The following is a 20,783-nucleotide window of genomic DNA, read 5'->3' as shown; positions in this document are numbered from 1 at the left end:
GAGGGAGCGCGAGCCCGAGCCCGGACTTTGGAAAATTTTCGAAAAGAAGAGAGAGACACAGAGAGAGCCAGAGAGCAGGGAGTGTGGAAAAAGCGAGGCGAGCACGAACCAAAGGACAGAGCAACCGAAAAGGAAAATGTGTCCAAACACACACACAAATACTCAATAAAAATCCACACTACACAGCGATGGTGGTGTCTGGTGGCGGTGGCGGGGACGGGGGTGGGGGGTCTGACTAGATGAGCCGCTCGTCGCGCCCCCGGCGCCGGGCGCCATGGCCCGAGCCGAAGGCCCCCGTGGCCCCGGAGCGCCCGCGGCCTCTGCGCTTGGCGCGGCCGCCCAAGTAGGAGAAGAAGGCGCAGCCCAGGAACACTCGGAAGCAGCAGGTCGCCCCGAACACGAAGCCGCAGCCGCGGCCCTGCTCCGTGCGCTTCTGCAGCAGGAAGTTGAGCACCCAGGAGGGGCTGCGCACCGAGAAGACCAGGAAGACCACGAGGGGCAGGTGGGCGCTCAGCGCGCCGGCCTTCAGCGGCCCGGGCCGCCACACGACGCCCCCCACGCGCGGCGCCGTGTAGTAGGCATCGTCCTCGTCGCCCGAGTCCGTGTCCCACTCGGCCCATGCCCTACTCGTGCCCGCGCCGCCGGCGCCCTCGTCGCCCCCGCCGGCGCCCTCCGCGGCGCCCTCGTCGTCGGCGGCGGCGGCGGCAGCGGCGGCGGCCGCCGGGCCTCGAGGCTCCTCCGGGGCTTCTGGCACCTTCTTCTTCTTCTTCTGCATCTTCTCCAACTTCTTCCTCTCCTTCTCCTTCTTCTTCTCTTCCTTTCTTCTCTGCTCCAGCAGCTTCTTCTCGATCTTTTTTCGCTCTTTTTCGGTCAGGAACTTCTCGGGGGGCGCTTCCCGCGCCAGGTTCTTCGGGGTCTTCGGGGTCTTCTCGGTGTCCCCGCTCTTCCGCGGCGCGAGCGGCTCTCTCGGCGCGGCCAGCGCTGCAGCCGCCGCCGCAGCTTCGGCAGCCACCTCGGCCGCAGCCGCCGCTGTCTTCTTCTCGCTCTCCGCCGCTCGGGCTTTGATCTTCATGGCCATCTTCAGCATGGCGGCTCGGCCACCTCGGGGTGCCCGGCTCTCGCCTGGCCCGGGCGCCCGGTCTGCCCCCGGCCTCGGCCTGGCCGGCCCCTGTGCGCCCCGTGTCGGGGGACTCGGCTGCGATCCCCGCTGCGCTGCCCCGGGGCCGCGGAGCGCGGCTGCCCGGTCTTCGGGCTGCTGGGCTGGCTGCCTAAGAGTTAGCGCCAAAAAGGATGAGCAAACGAAAAAGGGGCGAGAACAAACCAAAAAGCACCCAACAACAGCGAGAAACCAAAAAGCACCAAGAAATGTCAAACAACTCAAAAAAGAAAAGTGCAGAGGCGCGATGGCACGAGTTTGCTGTTACCCTCAGGCGCTCCTTGGTTTGGCTCTTGGGCACGCCAATGGAGAGGAGAAAAGAGAAAAGAGAGAGAATTGGGGGCTGCCCGGGAGGCGCGGGCAGGGCGGCAGCGCCGGGGCGCCCTTGCCCTGTCCCGGCCCCGGTGGCTCTTGCCCGCGCCGGGCGACTCGCACTTCCGCGGGAGGCCACGGTGCAGCCGGACTTACATGTGAGTGAGGTGCACTCACACGCAAGGCAGTGCCTGCCTGCCTGCCTGCCTGCCCTCCGGCCGCCGGCCGCCCGCCGCCCCGCGCCGGGACAGGGGTTCGCTCCAGCCGCGGCGCCGCAGCCCCGAGCCCGAGAGCCAGCGAGCGAGCGAGCGAGCGCCGCGCCGGGCCAGCCACCTGACGCAGCCCGCTCCGCGGTGCCGAGCGACTGAGTGTCCCCGCCGAAGAGCAGCGCTCCTAACCAGCCCGATGACGCCCCAGCCTCTTCAGAGGACGGACCCACAGCGGCGGCCCCTATAAACCGAAGGGGAAGCCGAAAAATCGGCCCGCCGAGGACGTGCCCAAACAGGCCGCCGCGCACCCAGGGGGTGTGGGCCGGTGTGGGGGCGACACGGGAGTGGGTAGGGGGCGCGGGGGGCGCAGCAGCGGGAGGCGCGGGGGCGCCCAAGGCGGTGGGCACCGGACCCCGCCTCCCAGACCTGCCTCCCAATTTTCGGTGAGTGGTGTAGCCCTTGGCGGCGTGCAAAGTGTGCGACGGCGGCGCTTACCCCTGCTGCGCGCCTCCTTACCTCCAGCTTCCCGGTTAGCGCACGCGGGGACAGCCACCCACCCCTCCCTCACGGCGGCGCGCGCCCGTGGAGGTAGGTGTCGGCAAGCCTAATTAATCCTGACGCCTGGAAAGGGTTTCGGATCTGATGAGAGGTGCTATGTGAGCGCAAAGTTAGCGCGGCTAGAAGCAGGAGGCGGCAGGCTGTGCGCCGGCGACACGGAGCCGAGCAGTGGTGGCCGTGACTGCGGAGTCGGTGTACCCGGCGTCCACCCAGGTGGGCGAGGTGGTGGGCCCGGGTGTCCCGGTGGGCTCTGCAACAGAGGGAAAAGTACTTTATTGAACAGGAATTTGTTTGCAGATTGTTTACAAACTCTAAAGTGTCCCCACACTAGGATGTGGAAGAGATCACTGGGTTAGGTGTAGCGACACCAACTTCTCAACCCCCGCTGCTCACTTTTCCTGGGACCTTGGTTGAGTCACTTGCTGCCACAGGTGTCTGCTTTGGGGTACAATTCATTCATTCATTCAATAAATGTTTGGTCCACACACCCACCTTGTGCCCAGGTGAGTGGAGTGCCAGGTGACCAGGCTAAGGCAGGTGACTGCCATTGGTGGGCGGCAGGCACACCTGCCAGTAAACTCAGACAGACAAAATAATTATGAACTGTCTCCCACCTTTAACCTTCTGTGACTTATAAACCATCAGTAAAACTTTCGAGTTTTAGGGGGAAAGAAAGAAAGGACAGAAGCTGACCTGTAAATGAAAACACACCTATCATGCCTAGGGCTGTGGGATGGGAGTCTGGTACTTTCAGAGGCCTCGGAGCAAACTGTCGCATGTAGTTTTAAGTTTTCTTTGAAATAGAAAGACACTGTTAAACATTCAACAGCACTATTGAAATCCCCCCTTTCCCCTGGTTTGCTCAACTCAAAATAAGAAAAAGTGTGACAGATGAAGATGTCACGTATTATTTGTCTTGGCTCCTTCAGGTACACCTCTACCCCCATTCTACAAGGCCTCTTTTTTATGGATCTGAATGGACAACAGAGAGCAATTCAAAGTCACCAAAGAACACTTGGAATTAAGAACAGGAAGTAAAAGCTACAGGCCAGACCCCCATAACCTGCAGCTGCTACGGCGCCTCCCTGTAGGCCTCTGACTTTCTTGAACTCTGCTGAAAGTTGCTGCATTTGCCCTCCTCTCCGCATCCAAACTAAGCCGGGTCTTTGTCACACTTTGGATTAGAGCCTCTTTTCCATCCAAAAAATACCCTCTTTTGAAAAAACCTCAAATGAACTACTGTTCTAAGTTTATGCTTTTCACCTAAACAAAACCAGATAAAAATTTTAAATGGGTAGACCCAAACATGCTAGTAAGCCAATTCAAGAGGAAGGCCTTAGAATCGGTGATTCTGTGACCAAGAGATCACGACTCACCATCATTCACCAACTAGATTAGCAACTACTTGAAGGCCCAAGTTTTATATCTTTATATATTAAATAAAAACTTCTTGGTTGAATTTGATTAATCACTTGTTAATTTAAAAAAGTGAAGACTTATAAAGAGGAGAAACAGGCCAGAAAGTTTTGTTCTGCTCCATTTGTTCAAAAGCATCTCCCTTCCGACTTCCAATGTGGCAAAGCACAAATATATTGTATTTAAGAAGAACAAGGTAAATAGTAACAAATAAACCTTGATACTTATGCCAGTAGCTACACATTACTTCAACAAATATAATGAAGTCTCCTTGTTTGTAAATCCCTGAATTGGGTTGCCATCTTTCCCTTTTAGATAAATATCACACGTGGATTTTGAAAGGAGTGAAACTGTCCCATGTCATATACTGATACACATCCCAGGCAAGGCACAATCAGGACTACTGTCCTAGAAAGATAGAAAGCAAGGTCAGGCTTTCGTCATTTCAACTTCTAACCTAGCAGGGCCATCCTTGAAATGTTTGTTTTTTTTTTTTTTAAGTGTAGGTTTCACCTATATTTTATTATGACCAACCACTGATGGACAAATAAAGCATTTACTTTGTAAATAAATGACAGCAGGTGGAATCAAAGGTTTATAGGTAAGCAAAAGACACGAAGAGCTCTGAAACACAAGCTCGTTTGTGGTCTGTTCGGCTTTCTGTTTTCACTCGACACAAAGTGAAAGATGAGATTTTACTTAATTGGCATGGTGAGCTGACACTGTCTACAGTTTTCCGTCTAGCATTTGACCTACCCGGGGCCTTAAAAGTTTTATTTTTTTAAAAAAAAGCCTTTTCAGATTTGCAGGCCACCATGCGTGACCTTTTCATATAAATTAGTAATTTATTTTAATAGGTCGTTACCATTTTAAGTACCTGGTTTATGCTTTGAGAGTAGAGCAATTCATTAGCATAATTCTTGGAACAGTCCCGACTAGAGAGTTTTCCAGTGGGGCCTCTTACTTGGCCCGGGGAGAGATAGAAGTTATGGAAACTTCAGGCTCCAGAGAGGGGAAAGGGCCAGAATGTTCTGAGTATAAAACGCCCAGAGAGGGCACAGGTCCCTCGCTCAGGTGATTTGCTTCATGCCAAAGCCAGCAAGTTGGGATAATAACACACCCCTAACCTAAAACACTAGGTCACCTAATGATACAACTTGGTGAAGCAGATGGTGTCACATGCTACACAGAGGGATGGCCCAGCAACAGTTCTTTCCAACAGTGCATATTTTACAACAATGGATGGATTCATATGTCGGGGTTTGAATTTTGTGGTCTTGTAAGCTTCATATTTATGGGTGGATGTGTCCCTTGGCCCTTTTGCATCTTCCTAAGAATGCCTTGCCTACTTTTAGAAGGAATAGGCTCGCTACAGCTTAGAATCTTGAAAATATTGTTACACTAAATGATGTAATTCAGTTTTTGGACAAGAGTTTTCTTGGCCTTTCATTAGTTGGGGTTATTATAAGAGCCCAGAGAAAATATAATATTATTTTAATAGCCTAGGAAACAATAAATAAGTTTCCACTGAAACAGAAACCTTAGCTGTAAGATTGTAATAATAGTATTTAGTGCTTTCACAGTGCTTTCTGTTTTTAAAGCACATTCTGCGCTTTATTTAACTAGAATGACAAATGAATATGACTTGAAGCATGTGCTATATAGACGATGAAAGCAGGCACTGCAAAAAGCCTCTTCCTGTCCCAGTTAACCCCTGGTAAGAAGGTTCTATTACCTAGGACCATAAAGCTCTTAAAAATCTAATGTAGTGATTACCTAGGGCATTTTTTTTTTCTTGTCATATTCTCTAGTTAGTAAATTCAACCACAGATTACTCCTAAACTTGCATTCTAAACTAAACACACTGTTTATGTTAGTAAAACTTTATTTCAGGAGACTTGAAATCAAGGAATTAACTGCATGGCCATATGAAATTTCCCTATTTAATTGCCATCAACTAATTTTAAAATAATTTGTTTTAAATTCAGAACATACTCTAATCCAAACAGAATGTGGAGGCACATTGGCCAATGTTTTTGGACCCGGCCAGTGGCTTTGAGATGTTGTTCAAGCATCTACTTAATACCATGGCACATAACATGAGGGCAATCAGGACCTTTCGCGCCTTTATTGATCTTTCTTGACTCTCATGGGTGGGCCCATCTATGAGAGGAGCTCCTGGTCCCCAGGGATAACCAGTCCCCAAGGCCTTACTGCCTTTCTCACAACATCCCAAGGAGCCCCAGAGTGGGTGGAAGTGGACGTTTAACAAAGTCACTATCTACCTTAAAAGGGAGAAATAATAAAAAAGAGACTATGTGCATTATTCTGTTCCTTTTAAAACTTAAACCTAAATAATATGATAGTTGGTTGAAGATTCTAGATGGACAAAAAATTTGGATTAGGGGCATAATGACATCAACCATAGACCCATGGACCCACTTACTAGAGATCTTAATTGGGTAAAAAAAAAAAGTAAAAGTGTTACTACTCTGTAGCAGGAAAGTTAATTTTCCTAAACTATCTTCAACTTCCTTTGGGGGAACAAAGTTTCATGGAGGCCAAGGTAACGGGAAAACCTGTTGCTCAGCACTTTGAACTTGGCCTTGATGGAGACTCAGCCAGGATGGGGACTGAGGCAAGGAGGACTAGGTGACAATAGGTGTGGGCCAGCTAACTTTTGTTTTTATTTACAAGGTGCCTTATTTAAATGACATTTCAGTCCAACATCTTACTAAACAGGTAACAACAGGAAAAAATAAATAAAAAGCAGGTTGGCACAACCAAGAGAGTGCTGAGGTCCCAATAAGATCTCCTTCAGTGAAAGAATCCCTTTAAGTGTTCTCAGTTTAAAGATTTTAGGTTTTTTCACTGTATTCAATTCTTCCAATGTAGCCCCATATAATTAAGAGTTTAGAAAGTTAAACACTCCAGACTAACCAGGTAATAAGTTTTCTTTCTTTAAATGCTGCTTTGTGTATACATATATACAAATGAAACACCTGCTAAGTACAAGTTTTACATCTTGGGTTTTTACTTTATTTATCTACCAACCAAATGTGGGTGATGATTTTCAAACAGGCTTGCAATCAGTTACTAGCCTCAGTTTGGGACAAATGAGATTCTGATGGGGCTGTGGGTGTCATTTGCCTTCATAGCCAAAACCCCTTCTCTGGTCCCACTTCCATCTGCTGTTGGTAAACCCTGAACTAAGCAATTAATGTGACATAATTAGTCACACATTTAATTCATCTGGAAATGTAGGTACCTTTTCATCTTTTTGTGTTTGCCCACACACGTTTAAGCTGAAATCAAAAAATGTGTAATTATAGTTTAGCTCCACCTATTTCCCTGGGTTTTTCTTTCGAGGGGGAGCAAACCCTCAGGACACAGAGAGCCTAGCTTCCAGATGAGCAAGGCGGCCTCCTCCTTTGCACACAGCTACACACAAGCCCCAGCTCTCCTGCCCACTGCACCCTGCATGATTTCCAGTTAGCCTCCATTTGCTCAAAATTCGGTGTTTGCTGGGGAGCCCAGAGGCTGCGCCCTCCGCTCCCTCACTCAGCAGTTTACCGAGGGCTTGGCAGCATTCACAGCCCTCTCCGTGGCCTGTGAGGAGCCCACTCAACATCAGCAGAGCCCAGATGGCACTGTGGCTTTCTAAGGTCTTTGCTGACCTCTGGAAGTTATGAGGAGGAGAGAATTATTCAGCCAAAGCATCAAGTATTTGCAACCAGTCTGGAGATCAGATGAAAAGGAGATGTTTTTATGAGCTACAGACCTCAGCTCTACCCACAGCCACGTCCCAGGGTCTCTGCATGCTGCCCAGTACTGGAAAGCTGCCTCTGCCCGCTTTCTTGAACATTCCTGTCTCTCAATCGCTTTAGTCTCTACTACCTTCTCAGATTACGGTTCCTTTTGTGCTAATTACACTGAAAAAATTGAAAGAATGTCGCTGACTTTACAAAGAACACAAAGCATGCTTGCTTTAAAAACTAAATATAGCCAATTTTTTTCAGAAGGCAGACAACTCAGCTTTCAAATGATTTGTACTATGTGGATTAATTGCAGATAGCCAATTCATTTATTAAGACCCAGGTGACAGAAGGGCTCAGCTATTGGGAGGACAAATTAAAAATGTGTGTTGCTTTTGGGGGCCATTTACACAAAGTGAGAAGATCTCATTAATGATGAATTTTCCCCCCTAGTACTTAATTGTAAATTAAGACTTGCCAATGATGGCAGGCTAATTTAAACCACCATGAAAAGAGGAAAGAAATGGAAGCTGCCAATCTGTAGAAAGAAGTACCTGTACTATGCAGGTAAAAATATAAACGAAATGAAAAGAAAGTCTAACTTCTCCCCCTGGAAGGCTGTGGCGGCAGCACGAGAGGATGCTGCTTTTGCAGCCCCTGTTGTTTATTACGTAAGAAATGGTCTTTTAAAAGACAGAACTGAGAAGGATGTGCTCTCCCTGCCAGCCAAGCAAATTATGGATTACCCCCCCCCCCCAGCCACGAAATCCTCTGAGGGTTAATAGGTGACCAGTAGCAGCTTGGAATGATTTATTTTTCTAAGGAACATTAAATACTGAATTGCTCATGCTGAAATAATGCCACAGCTGTGACCCTTAGGGCTGAATTCTGGACACCGGCTCAAGTGACAGGTGTACTCGATGTATGCCCAGCTTGGCTGAAATTGTGATGCCTAACTCAAGTTTTCCCCTCGATTAATTGGTGGGGACTCTGGAGCCAGCCAGAAAGGGCCTTTTGCCACAGACACGGAAGACCATGTGTGCTCAGCCGTTCACAAAAATGCCCGCCTCAGGGGAGCATGGAGGCGCTGCTCCTTGAACAGAAAACAGGAAAATCCAGACAGAGCTTGGAACGCAGGGGAGAGAAAGTAGGAGCGGAGAGATCTGATCAGGACCAAACCCTTCTGGGTTTTAAGGCAAACAGGTCTGTCTTCTACGAAGCTCTCGGAGGATTTGAGCAATCGAAGCAAGCCTGGGGTTCTAGGAAATGTGTCACCAAAATTGGTATTATTAGAGGAAGTGGCACAAAGCTAGAAATGCAGAGTCTAATCTGTAACATACTAATTATACCTATTTTTATCGCAGGGTTGCAGTGACCTAACATCAAGAATTAAAACTCTAGAAAACTGGCCCTTCACAAGTATAAAACAGGAACACCTTGACAGGTGGGGGCCACAGGGCAAGCGTTTCACCGAGTCCCTTGGTCAGACCCAGGGTGAGAAATCAGCAGTCACCCAGGAAAGTAGCTGATTTTTGAGGGAACTTGGCAACCATGAAGGAGGGTGAGTGGGACTCTACACCAAACCTTTGGGGTTCTGGCGTAACGTCAACATGCCGCTAAGAGGGCATCCCTGAAGCGTCAAAGGCCAGCCTGAGCAAACTGCACTGTACCCACAGGGTGTCCTGGTCAGCGCAGGGAAGGAAGAAGGTTGGGTTGTGCTCTGTCAAGCCAAGAGGGATCCAGACGAAGCTCCCCTGGTCCATCCCACTGACCACACAGGCCCTGGACCCCTATCACCTGGCAAGATGGCGCCAAATGGCCAATGGAGAGAGAATCAGCTGTGGAGGCTGTCGGATCTTCCACCTTGGAGACTGGTTCCATCTCACTGAGATGATGGCTGAAGATATCAACCAACTCAAAGCAATGTTAGGTTTTTTGCATTCTTATCCCGAAAAGATCATCTCTATCTTCAGAGTAATGGGATTTTTAAATAATTGGACTTCCTGGAACTGCTTCCAAAAGCCTAGCCGTGAAAGAAACTTTCAAAGGAAGTTGATATAAACCTTAGTTAGGACCCGAAGACATCTAATCTGCAGGTTAAACGGATCCTTGATTTACTCAAAACCATTAAAGCAGCCCAAAGTCTAGAAAAACTTCACTGACGCAAAATTCTTATCATGACGTTATTAACCCGTGCCTCAGGGGGGCGCCCCATGGTAGAGTAATTTAAAGAAATCCTCAGCCTTAAAAGTGAGTTTCTTAAATGGTTTTCTATTAATTAAGCCAGTAATTATTCTAAATATATCATTTCAATGAGCTGCCATGAGTTCGTTGAATGCAAAATATGCAAAAACCAGATTGTTGACTGACTACTGTGATCCCCAAGGACACTTAATGTTTTAATCTCAGATATAAGATGCCTTCATATTTCATTTACCCTACACATTCTTAAATGTGTTACGTAAATGTGTTTTCCTCAACCTGGCATAACTACATACCTGCTATATTTACTGAGGGTACAGAAGGCAGAGAGGGGAACTTTGTTAAAAAAAAAAAAGCAGCAGCCTAAAAAATGACTAAAGAATAGAACTCTACAACAAAAATTTAGTTTCTAAAATGGATGCCAAAGGCAGAAGAGATTTTGAGAGAAAAACATACGTATAATTTCTAAAACATGTAAAGAAGGACAGTAAATCTGCAAATGAAAAAAAAGAAGCTTCCAGCAGCAAGCAAACCCAAGGGTTTCAAACAAAAAAATCACTCGGATTGATAGTAATTGAACGCTTGCTTAACCTTTCTCCCAATACCTGATAATTCTGTGAGATCACCCAGCTGTCATTCTCTTCCTTTTACAAATGTGACATTGATTTGTCTGGCAAAGACGTATTAGAATTCTGAGGTCTGATTGATGGGGCTACTAATAAATCTAAATCATCAATTCTTGACCTTTTTTCCCTGAAATTCTTGGTATGTGGTAAATTGCTGAAAACACATTTTCAAGGTTCTGTGATTGTAACATAAAAATAAGGATCAAGGCTGGGGAGCTTTGCTGGTCTGAATACATCTGGGCTCTCTCTGCCCTGCCTGCACCGCAGAGGGAAAATACGTGAGATCGATTAGAAACAGTATCTGGGGGTCGTATCGATGCTTTGCTTTGGGCTGAGCTGTTTGCAAACAGAAATGAACTGCACACGACTGAAGAAGTCCTAAAGGGAGATGTGCCAAGGAGCCATTACCCCATGGCGTGCCTCTCCTCGACTCCCGCCCTCCCCCAACTGCCTGCCTGCTTACTGAGGTGAGAGAGCAGGACAATTTGTAGCCCAGAGAGTCTAAATTGGCTATCCACACGAGAGAGAAAGAAAGAAAGAAAAGATTGATGATCTAGTCCTAGTTTTGGTGACTTTGAGATAAAAGGATGGAGGACGGGGCGGTGTCGGCTTTTTCAAGAAACCGAATCATGGATACTTTTCCTATAAAAGCAGCACTTATCCTTATCTTTCACTGGCTAGGTTAAGCTGGTTACAACCTAAGACAAAACGAGGGCAGGTGGCTGCAGGTGGCTTCAGCTCCCTCTAAATTCTAAGATGGCTGCAGGCACCAGACAAACCTTGACCCTGGGAATGAAGCTGCCAAGAGCCTGGTCATAGGATTTCTCTAGGCATGGTTCTCCCTCCCAGCGCCTGCCTGTAAGGACCGGCTTGCTACTTCACCTCTCCTTCCCTCTGCAGCAGACTTCAGATGGTCACTGCAGAAAAAGAAGAAGATGCCAACATCTTGTTCGTGCCCTCCCTGTCTGGTCCCTCAGAGCACAGGCTGGATTCTACGTCTGTTCCTTCAATTCATAAAAAGTTTATCTACAGCCTTTGAGCTGTGCTGGGGTCATGTTAGGGTAGGTGGTCGGATGAGCTCCTCCTCTCAAATACTCAGGCAAACTGGCCATCTGTAGACAAACAACCAGATGCTTTTTCACAATTGAACTTTTGACCAATTTGAGTGGATGCTTCAGCGTCAAGACGACAAAAACTCAAGTCAAAAAGGTCACCAAGAATAGGAAATCTGTGGGCGACAAAAAGCTGTATGACAGTGGGAAGCATTACATTTTCCTAGCAATGAAAATCTGAGTTTTCAGATTGTGCTAAACGACTCAAAATTTGCCAGAGCGAAGCCACAGCAGAAAGAATGGATTTTTAAAAAGGTTATATTGTTCCTATTTATTTGGCTTTGCTGCTGCCAGAAAGCGGCTTGGAGCCCTCCTTTTTAGCACTCTACAAAATATAAATGGTCTAAATTAAGCAGCTATCTAATCTCAACCAATATTAATTCTGACATGAAAAATGAGACCAACTTTTCCGACAGGATTATGATCTCTGCTGCCTGACATGAACCCATCACCTCACTACGTTTCTCAAAAAACAGAATATTCTCCTTTTCCAAAGTGCCTATTTATTTCTACAAGGGGACAAAATCCTCAAGCACTTTTCTGATTCTGACATTGAAAAGGCATCAACTCCTAAAGTGGCATGCTTTTGACCCCCAGACTCTGCCAGCTTCTATATCTTTCTTTTTTCTCTCCAAACGAAAATCGCTCTAAAATAAAATATCTAAGCACCCCCAAGGGTCATAAGTCAGGATGCTGCCCTCGTATCTTTCTCCTTGCAGACTGAACTGCCGGCCTCTAATATTGTTTTCCAAGTGAAAAAGGGGAAAACGGGTTTCAACATATTTTTCTAGTGTTTTCCCCTTAACTGGTCCAGTGAAATCAGCCCGAGCACAGGGCCTCCAGCTCCATAGCAGGCAGAATCACCGTGTATCTAGACAGAGACAGGATTTGCATTTCAGCTCGGCTCGGATGGGGAATCTGCAGTTGCTGCAGGGACGGGAGCATCTCGGCGGGCGCACCCCTGCAGTACGGCCTCGCAGTCTCAAGACCACTGCCCCTCCAGCAGATTCTGCAGGTGTTGCATTTTGCTTGTTAATCCTCTTGTTGAGCACAAGAGATAAAGTGGTTTGACTCGTAAATGTCCATAATTTACCTGCCACAAAGCCCCAAGTCCCTGCTGTTTCATTATCCGCTGCCCTTTAATAATCATCAAAATGAGAAGTGTCTCTAGCAGCATGACAATTTAGTGAGGGGAATAAGGAACCCCAGAAAATCACAAATTGTTTGGGGAAAGTTGCCGTGGAGGGTGCCTCCATAGGGGGAAAATAATGCTCATTGGTGTTTAATTCAAGACTGTGGGGTGCTCTCAGCAGTGACATCACGTTTAACAGAGACATTGTGTAATTCAGTTATAGAAAAGCAGCTGAGATGAGCAGGTTCAAATCATCTCTCCTGCTCTGTGTAATTCTCTGCTCCAGGCTCTGGAAGCAGCCTGCCTTTCTGTTGCACGGCATGAACGAGCCCTAAAACGGAGGAAGGAGGTAAAGGGATGCGAGAGATGCACCTTCCACGTCTATTTTTTTTTTCCTGTGGGATCCCTGGGGACCTCGCAGCTAACCTGGATGCACTTTGCTCCTCTTTCTTACATTCCCATTCCCAAGGCTCTTTTCAGCTGAGAGAGTCTAGGATTCTCTTTGATTTCTCTCTAAACATTGGCAGTCCAGAATCCCAGGGCCACTTCTGGGGCTTGTGGCAACCCACTAGGAAGCCTCCTATGGACTCAATGCCTAAGGTCAGGGTGGGGATTAGACAGGCCCAGGAGGGTGGGAGTGGAAATGGGCCCTTTCATGCCTGAGCTCACGGAGGCCTATTAACCTCTGGTTCTCCAACTTTCTTCCCACCCTAAATGGCCTCCCCGCATCAGAACATCAGTTCTGAAGCCTGCAGGGCTCTCTGTGGCCCTCTCTGCAGCTCCAAGGCCCTTGAATGTCTATTTGAACTACACACCTGACTTTAAAGAAAAACACCATTTCCAACAATGGGGTGTGTGACCACTGAAAACCCCTCCACTGCTTTCAAAGCCAGTGGAGCAGAACACAAGCTGGACTCCCCGCCTCGGAGTTAAAGTCACAGCTCAGCCCACAGAAGGGAAGGGAGAAACCAGCAGCCTGTGGCTTGCTAAGTTCTGCCCTATGAGCCCTTCCTATTCATGGTGCACCCCTGGCTCAAAACAGCAAGGCCTGACCACAGACCTGGTGATGGGACCCGGGACCGGGAGGGGCTGGCGCCCCTCCCCAAGGGCGTCTATCCATCACTCTGCCCTGACAGCCCGCTTTGCACTCTGCCGCGAGGCAGCTAACATCTCTTTCAGAGGTCCCTTCCCTTCCCCCCACCACAAGCCTCCTCTGTAAAAACCAAAAAGCATCTTGTTCTTTCATCATAATTAAAGTGCTGTCAGGAAAATGGCATGGCTGATTTTTGCTGCAGTTGAAATGACCCTCTCCATTCCTCTTCTCTCATTTGCTAAAGTGGTCCTTCCTTTGCCTGAAATCAGGCCCTTTGGTGATGGAAATTTTAGCTGGAAACAGAGAGTTCTAAGCAGAATCCTAACCTTGGGAGGGTGGGGAGAAAAATCGATGTTTTGAGCTGGCCTTTCTCTGCGGCAAGGTGCCGGCGCAGCCATCTTAATCGGCAGGAGTGCGGCAGCCACCTCTGGTCTCGGATCCATGCGAGGTTTCCTAATTACAAGTCATTGTCAGGGTACACAATTTAGCAAAATTTGGAGGCTGATTCCCCCTGTTGACTTATCTAAGGGGCAGGAGGAAGCTGTTTAGAAGGAAGCAAATAGGTCCTGGATCTGGGAAGATAAGATCCAAGCACCTTTCACACTCAGAGGGAAAGCGTGACTGCGTGTTTAATATTGTCGCCGGCCTGCGTGTTTGTGTGTTTGAAACAAAGCTATAACTTACACGCATAATTAAATGCCCTCCTCCTCCCAGCCGGGTGCTACCGAGCCGCTGGGTGACACACTGCCTGTCACGGACACTGCAGCATTTAGGGCCCTTTCCAAAGTCCTGGCAATGGCACCTCATCTCATTTTGTGAAAATGTCACTCTGATCCTGTTAGCATCACAGAACTTTCTGAAAAGAACATTTCAGGTTGGGAATACATTAACGTTTAAGGAAAAAAAAAAAGAATAAAGGTAAAAAGAAAAAAGAAAGAAAGAAAGAAGAACCCACGGCCCTGAGTAGTTTTGAGCTCTGCCTGGAATCCATGACATATATTCAAATACATATTATGTGAGGAACTCATAATATTCATCCTAGCCTTCAACTACTTACATTTTAAGGAAACTCGCATGTCAGTAGCTTTCAAAATTAGCTTAATTTCCTTTTCCTAAAGATCAAGCATCTTGGAAGGCCCCTTTTGAGTTACACTGGGAGCTTAATTGGCAGGCTTCCGGGTTTCTGTAAGGGTGTGCTAAGATCTGGCAAGTCAAAATGGCAATCCAGGCCTCCCTCGGTTGAATCATTAGTTGTTAATGCACCGCTGAGCAACTCGGAGCTAAGGTGTGAAATCAACCCGAGTATCACTAAGCACCAGCTTCTCCTATGGCTGCAACGCAGGACAGTTGGGGGCTGTGTATGTCACATACTAGCAACAAGGTTGTTTTTGCTGCTTGATTATTTGCTGCCCTGGCCTTCTGCCTCCTTGCTCCTTTCTCCCCACCACCCCTGACTTTTTTTTTTTCTTTTTTAAAGAAAGCAAAGCAACCATATAGTACTCAAGCCTTTTATTTCCTGACTATCCTGGGTGTCATAGCAGTGGATGCTGGACAAAAATATGGGGCTTGTCATTATCAACCTGAGCTGGGAAAGAGTCAGGCACCTGAAGGCTTCCATCTGGACCTGATTCTGCCACTTAGATGGACCTCCCCCCACCCACCACTGCCAAGTGGAACCCAAAAAGGTGCATGGAGAGCTCGGAGGAGGGGCCCCCAAATCCTGGGGTAAAGGGGAAAGAAAGCCAATTTACTGAATTCACTGCACTGGGGATGCCAGGTGGTCAGAGCTGGGCTGGGAGGAACGGGGGTTTGGGCTGGCACAAGGGGTAGGGAGAGAAGTTGATTGCCCAAATGCCCCCTCCTCTGTGCCTCTCCAGTGCCTCCTGCTAGAATTCTACTCTTAAGGACTCCAATATTAAAAATGTGACTCTCTCTGCTTTTTGGCCTCATAGAGCTCTTTATTAAAATGCAAATGTCCCTTAAGGGTAGCCCCCTAAGCCTTTGCCAGCTAATGGGATTAACTGAACAGAACACAGCCACCTGGAGGGAAGAGAAGAGGCCTAGGGCCAAATCTCCACTTCTCAGATTTGCCAAAGGCTCATCTCTGAAGCCCCGAATGCAAAATTCAGGCATCCCTGTTTCAGATCTCCTTGAAAAGGGAATCTGAAGACAAGGCCTGGGTCCCGGCAGTGGCTTCATCTGCTTCCTGAAATTCTCTGAGCCTTGGTGCCCTCATCTCTTTTAAATCATTTCTTTAGGATGGACAACACTTTCAAAGTGTCCCAATAAAAGGGTCCAGATTCAAGAGAGGAGCATCAGGCTGGCCGTGGAAAGTAACTGCACATAGCATTCATTTGCAGAGGCAGCAACTTGTAATAAAGGATATTTTCAAAGTTAACTTGGCCAACTGATTTTTCTGAACTGGCAAACAAGCTTCAGTTTATGTCCTGAAAATGGGTTTTCACCCACATTGATTTCCCAGTGTGCCTCCCAGGGGCAGAGTATTAAAGTGTCACAAACAAAGAGAAGCCAAAACTTAATAATTCTGTAAATCTGAATTTTACTCTTGGAACAAAATCAGTCCCTGTTATCTAGGAGTGCCTTCAAGTCAGTCACCTCCGCAAAAGCCCCTCCCTCGCATCCAAAACATCTCTACCTATCTATTTATCTGTACACGCACACATATTTTCAAAAACACATAAAGGTCATGTGTCACGTGCCGGGCATTACAGGAGTCCTAACGGATCCGACGCACTGTTCCAAGAGTGACGAACAGGGAACTTAAAAGTACTTGTGAAAGGAAAGTTGGAAATAAAATTCTGGAATTAAAAGTGTGTTTTTCTTTCCATAATGACTGGGAATGAATTATCCTACCGGAGTAAAGAATATCTCTACAGTCTTTGCATAAGGGAATGGGAAAAAAGAGGACCAAAGCTCAGGATCTAAGCGAGAGGCTGGGAGCTAAGATGGAGGGCAGCTCAGGACCCAAGATGGAAGACTGGTGCTAACTCGGACAACAGCCGAGAAGCTGAGATGTCAGGCCGAAGCTCAGATGAAAGCAAGCCCTCCATACTACCTCGGGCCCCCTGGCTGCAAACTATCAACATTTTTCCATCCCACCCTCAGAACACAAATCCTAGACATAGAAGATTCTAAGATTAGGTAGAAGAATGTGGGCCCACCCCCTAAGAGAATTTTCACTCCTAGAAGATTCTGGAAGGCATGGTTTGGCTCCAGAGAGAGCAGAAAAGAGAGAGGGGACTGGCTAAAGGCTGCCTTCTGCACCACCCCTGCGCCAGGCCTTCTGAAAGCAAGCCTGCCCTTGGGCTATACCTCTGGGCAAAAGACCTCGCGGGTATCAGGACTGATGCCCTGCCATCACCGAGACCCACACTGCGCCTACAGAAGGCTCGGCTACTGCTCTTCGTGTATAAATTTTTGGCCTCAGCCTGGCACGGAAATCTGAAGGGTTGTGCCTGTCGAATATCTAGACACAGTTGTTTGTTTTGACCCATGCAGATCCTTCTGGGTTTTCTGCAGGCCTCACAGTAATTTCCTGTAAGCACTGACGGGGTTTGCTCAGCTAGGGTGAAGTGTTGGAAGGTTGCTTAAGTCTCTTTTTTGACAATCATTCCATCTTTTCTTAGCTGCAAATCTACGCCCTATTTATTCACTCAGCAGAGACTCCCCACTCTTGCTAACTTCCAGGGTTTGTTTGATTGTAAGACCACAAAAGGGAGCAGCGACGTCTTATACCTGTGTTTTCCCCATGGAGAAGGGCACAGATTAGGCACTCAATACAGGTATATTGAATGAATGAATGAAGAAATGAAAATGCCCAGATTAAGGCAAACTCACCAGCTCGGCAAGGATTTCATTCTTCTGAGAGGCTTGGCAGACACATGAGTGGCGACTGCAAGCTAAGAGATGCTACTAGAAAGGCAAGAAGGAAATAAGGCTATTTCGATGTCCAGTATAACCCCCAAATTAGGAAATAACTTATCAGTGAGGCAAAATGGGTGCATCTCTACCAAGAACTGGGCAGGATTCCATGGTCTTTGCCAAGTTGGACACAATCTAATATGAGGTAAACCTCAGACCAGCCAATAGTCAAAAATTTGAAAAATTAATTCGTGACAACTGTTTTCATTTGGAACCATGATATTCCTCAATGAGGCATGTCATCATGTGCTCAATTCCCATTAAACACTTCCCGACAACCCTTCTTTCTTTTTTTCTGAGGAACAGCCACGACCCTCTCCCCTCAACAATTCCTAAAGGTCACTGAAGGCCTGTTTTATAAACATATTTGCGGCGAGTTCCTTTTCTTGGCTATTAGAACAGCAATTGTCCACCCCCGCCCCAGGCCCCTAATTGGCCATTTTGCTAAGTCTCAAAGCAATACAAATCGAGCTCAAATCAATTAGCAACACATTTCTAACTCTTGGCGCTCAGGAAGAGCGGAAGAGCGGGAGAGCGGGAACTTGCCCTGGTGGAGAGAAGCTAAACCTCGAGAAGGAACTGAACGGCCACCCTTGCCAACTGCTTCTGCCTCTATGGGCTGTGTGGGTTTTTCTGTTTGTTTTTAAGACAAAAACTTGGGAGAATGGGGTCCTACCACAACAAATTAGGACAAGCCTTTAATTTTATTTTTTCACTTGAGCTAATGAATAAAGCGCGGGACAGAGGCAGCTGACGGGATATTTTCCCCACTCACGCCAGGAAGCTGAAGGTCTGCTCTGGGGAGCTGCTCCGTTTGCAGCCTGAGCGATGGGATCCGGCGCGACATTCATTCTCAGCCCCCCTCCCCCCTGGGCCCCCCCGGCACAGAGCCATCAATCTTGCCCGTCTCCTCCTGCAGAATCGACCCCCCCAACCCCTCACTCCTCCTTACTGAAGAGAATTGTCTCCCTCTCTAATGAACGTACCCAGGAGAATAAAACTTGTTTTTCAAAAGGGGGGGAAGGAAGAAAGGAAGGAAGGGAGGAAGGAAGGAAAAAAAAAGAAAACAATGCCTTTACTGGCCTGGCTGGAGCCAAATTCTCGAGGACATCAACCTGTAAACTTCTAAGGATTTCCTCAACATCTGAGATGGATACTCACGTACAGGCTGTTTGCTTTTAACTTTAGGATTTGCTTTGTTTTGTTTTGAGTAATTAATAAATCAAAGAACTCATGAAGATTGGTTTTTTTTAGGACGAGGGTTTGCTGTGTGCCAGATTTCTTTAAAAAAAAACAAACTACTCAGTGGAGTAAGGCACGTGAAAACACTTGGGAAATCAGGTTGCTATAGAGGGGGCTTATTACTAATTTCAAAAAGACCCCAAAATTGAACAATCATTTTCAGATCAGGAGAGGAACGTCCAGGGAAGCGACAAGGGCCCCCTGTGGGAGAGGATACAGTCAGAGCTCAGTGAACATGGCGAAGGGTGGCAGGGTCCCCGCCGACTCCCTGGCACATACTGCCAGCTTCTCAGTCCCTGTCCTAACTGGTGGGCCCCCAGGACCAACATGGGGCTCCACGGGGGGTGTGATGGGGATGGGATGATGTCCCCCCCTCCTGGACTCCTGAGCCTGTCCACCTCCCCCCCTCCCCCCAACTGCCGCCGTGAAGCCCAGACCGGCCCCTCAGCTGTGCTGGCTGCTCCACCAGGAACTGGCAGCTGCCCATCCTCTGCCTGCTACAACTTGAATTACTTGCAACCAGACCCTCCCTCCTCCCGCCTTTCAGACTCTAAGTTCCTAGAGGGCAGGGACCCCATCAGCGTGTGGAGCTCGTCAGCAAAGGTGCTTTTTCTTTCTCCCTCTTTCTTTCACTCCCTTTCAAAGACTTTTATTTGATCCCTGTATTTATCTCTTAGGAGATAAATGCACCTTCTTTTCTGTCTTTTTCTCTCTCTTTCAAGAATGAAGACCTGGCTAAGAAGAGAGTTGGTTTTTAACTTCTCAGAGTTCACAAGGACTCTGGGATTTCAAAAGTTCAGAGAAGGAAAAACAAAAGAAAGGGATTCAGACTCCTTTTTCCACCCCAGTGAAAGGCCGGAGCAAGTAAAAGACCTGAGAAGATACAGTGGAGAATGTGGGAAAACCTTTAAGGAAATGTGTGTGTGTGTGCACACGTTGCGGGGAGAGACTGGCAAAAACCCCCATCCGATGTACAGACCAAGTGCCCTGTCCCCGCAAAGGACAGAATGGCAGGACTGATGTTAAAACAGAGCCCCAGGGACCTAGGACAGGATGAAACCCCAACCTCAGATACCCCCAGAACGTGGGGCTTTTTTCTGTTTGGGCTTCCTACATTTCATCTAGAGAATTCTAAAGCGATCCCACTTCCTGCGAGCGGCTCTCTGCTGACCTCTGGTGGGGGAGGAGCTCTACTGGCCCAGAAAAGGTATAGAAATGGGCAGCCCACCTGCCCTGCGTCCCCAGAGACCCCAACATCCAGAGTACACCCAGCTGGGGGTCGCTGTGTTAACCCGCCTCCGCCGAGGCTCAGGGCCATAAATTGGGAAATGTGAGGAGGAAAAAGGCAAGAAAATCTTTAAAGAAGCCCCAGACGATTATGGGCTTAAGAGAAGATGTTGGAATAAAGTTTAATTTAAAGAAAAGAACTTTTAACAGCAGGGTGGGAGGAACTTTTGCTCAAGTTAATATAGTTCATTCAGCTCTTTTGACTTTTCCTTGATTGGAGTTGGAAAGAATGTACCACTCACCTGCGCTTCCTGCAAAGATTCTCCCCGTGATGGGGACCTAGAGATGATTAAATGATTTACCAAAGGATGAAAGATAGGCCAAAAATTTCCTGTACAATCTGCCACTTGGGAAAGGACACTTTAAAGAGGAGAGGGGGGGCCAGCACACCTGTTCTGGTTAAACTTCTTATAAGAGAATTAAAGAAGTTTTAAAGTGAGAAGGACATCGCTCTCATTATTCTGATGACGGAAAACTGAGACCCAGGGGATAAAGCAATCTGCCCAAGGTCTCAGAACTGGTTCCCAGCAGAACCAGGGCACACACGCAGGCTGGGAATTTAGAGGTCGGTGTGTTTTCCTGCACTGACTAAGGTCTGCAGAGCCAGTAGTTAAGAGAGACAGGATTTGTCCTCAGATATCAATTGTTCAACTAGAAAACCTTTGAAAGTATCCCGAGGCCTTGGGGATAGGCCTTGGGGATAAGGGCTGCACGGTGGAGAAAGAGGACTGGGGTGGGGGG

The 20,783-nt window shown here is 47.7% G+C and overlaps 2 protein-coding genes and 1 long non-coding RNA gene across 7 annotated transcripts in view; 1 reads left to right on the top strand and 2 right to left on the bottom strand.

Annotated features, from left to right (window-relative positions):
* The window catches only part of GNAS (GNAS complex locus), a 66,737-nt gene that overhangs the window by 19,615 nt on the left and 26,339 nt on the right, over positions 1 to 20,783 (bottom strand). Inside the window, exon 1 of one of the 5 annotated variants that reach the window (XM_023626823.2) lies at positions 1,625 to 1,830. The exons of the other annotated variants lie outside the window; for them this stretch is intronic. The gene's annotated coding sequence lies outside the window, so the exon portion shown is untranslated. Of the gene's footprint in view, positions 1 to 1,624; positions 1,831 to 20,783 lie in introns of those variants that run through there. 5 annotated transcript variants of the gene reach the window in all.
* Positions 1 to 20,783, bottom strand: part of LOC100050675 (neuroendocrine secretory protein 55) — a 51,325-nt gene that overhangs the window by 4,702 nt on the left and 25,840 nt on the right. The gene's annotated exons all lie outside the window — the stretch shown is intronic.
* On the top strand, positions 2,123 to 12,034 carry LOC106782441 (uncharacterized). Its single transcript, XR_001379510.3, has 2 exons — positions 2,123 to 2,265; positions 8,771 to 12,034. It is a non-coding gene; the product is annotated as an uncharacterized lncRNA (long non-coding RNA).

This window comes from Equus caballus, chromosome 22 (genome assembly GCF_041296265.1).
Source record: "Equus caballus isolate H_3958 breed thoroughbred chromosome 22, TB-T2T, whole genome shotgun sequence".
Classification (NCBI taxonomy): Eukaryota; Metazoa; Chordata; class Mammalia; order Perissodactyla; family Equidae; genus Equus; species Equus caballus.
The sequence above is the reverse complement of the archived record's forward strand: the minus strand, read 5'-3'. Positions and strand labels throughout refer to the sequence as shown.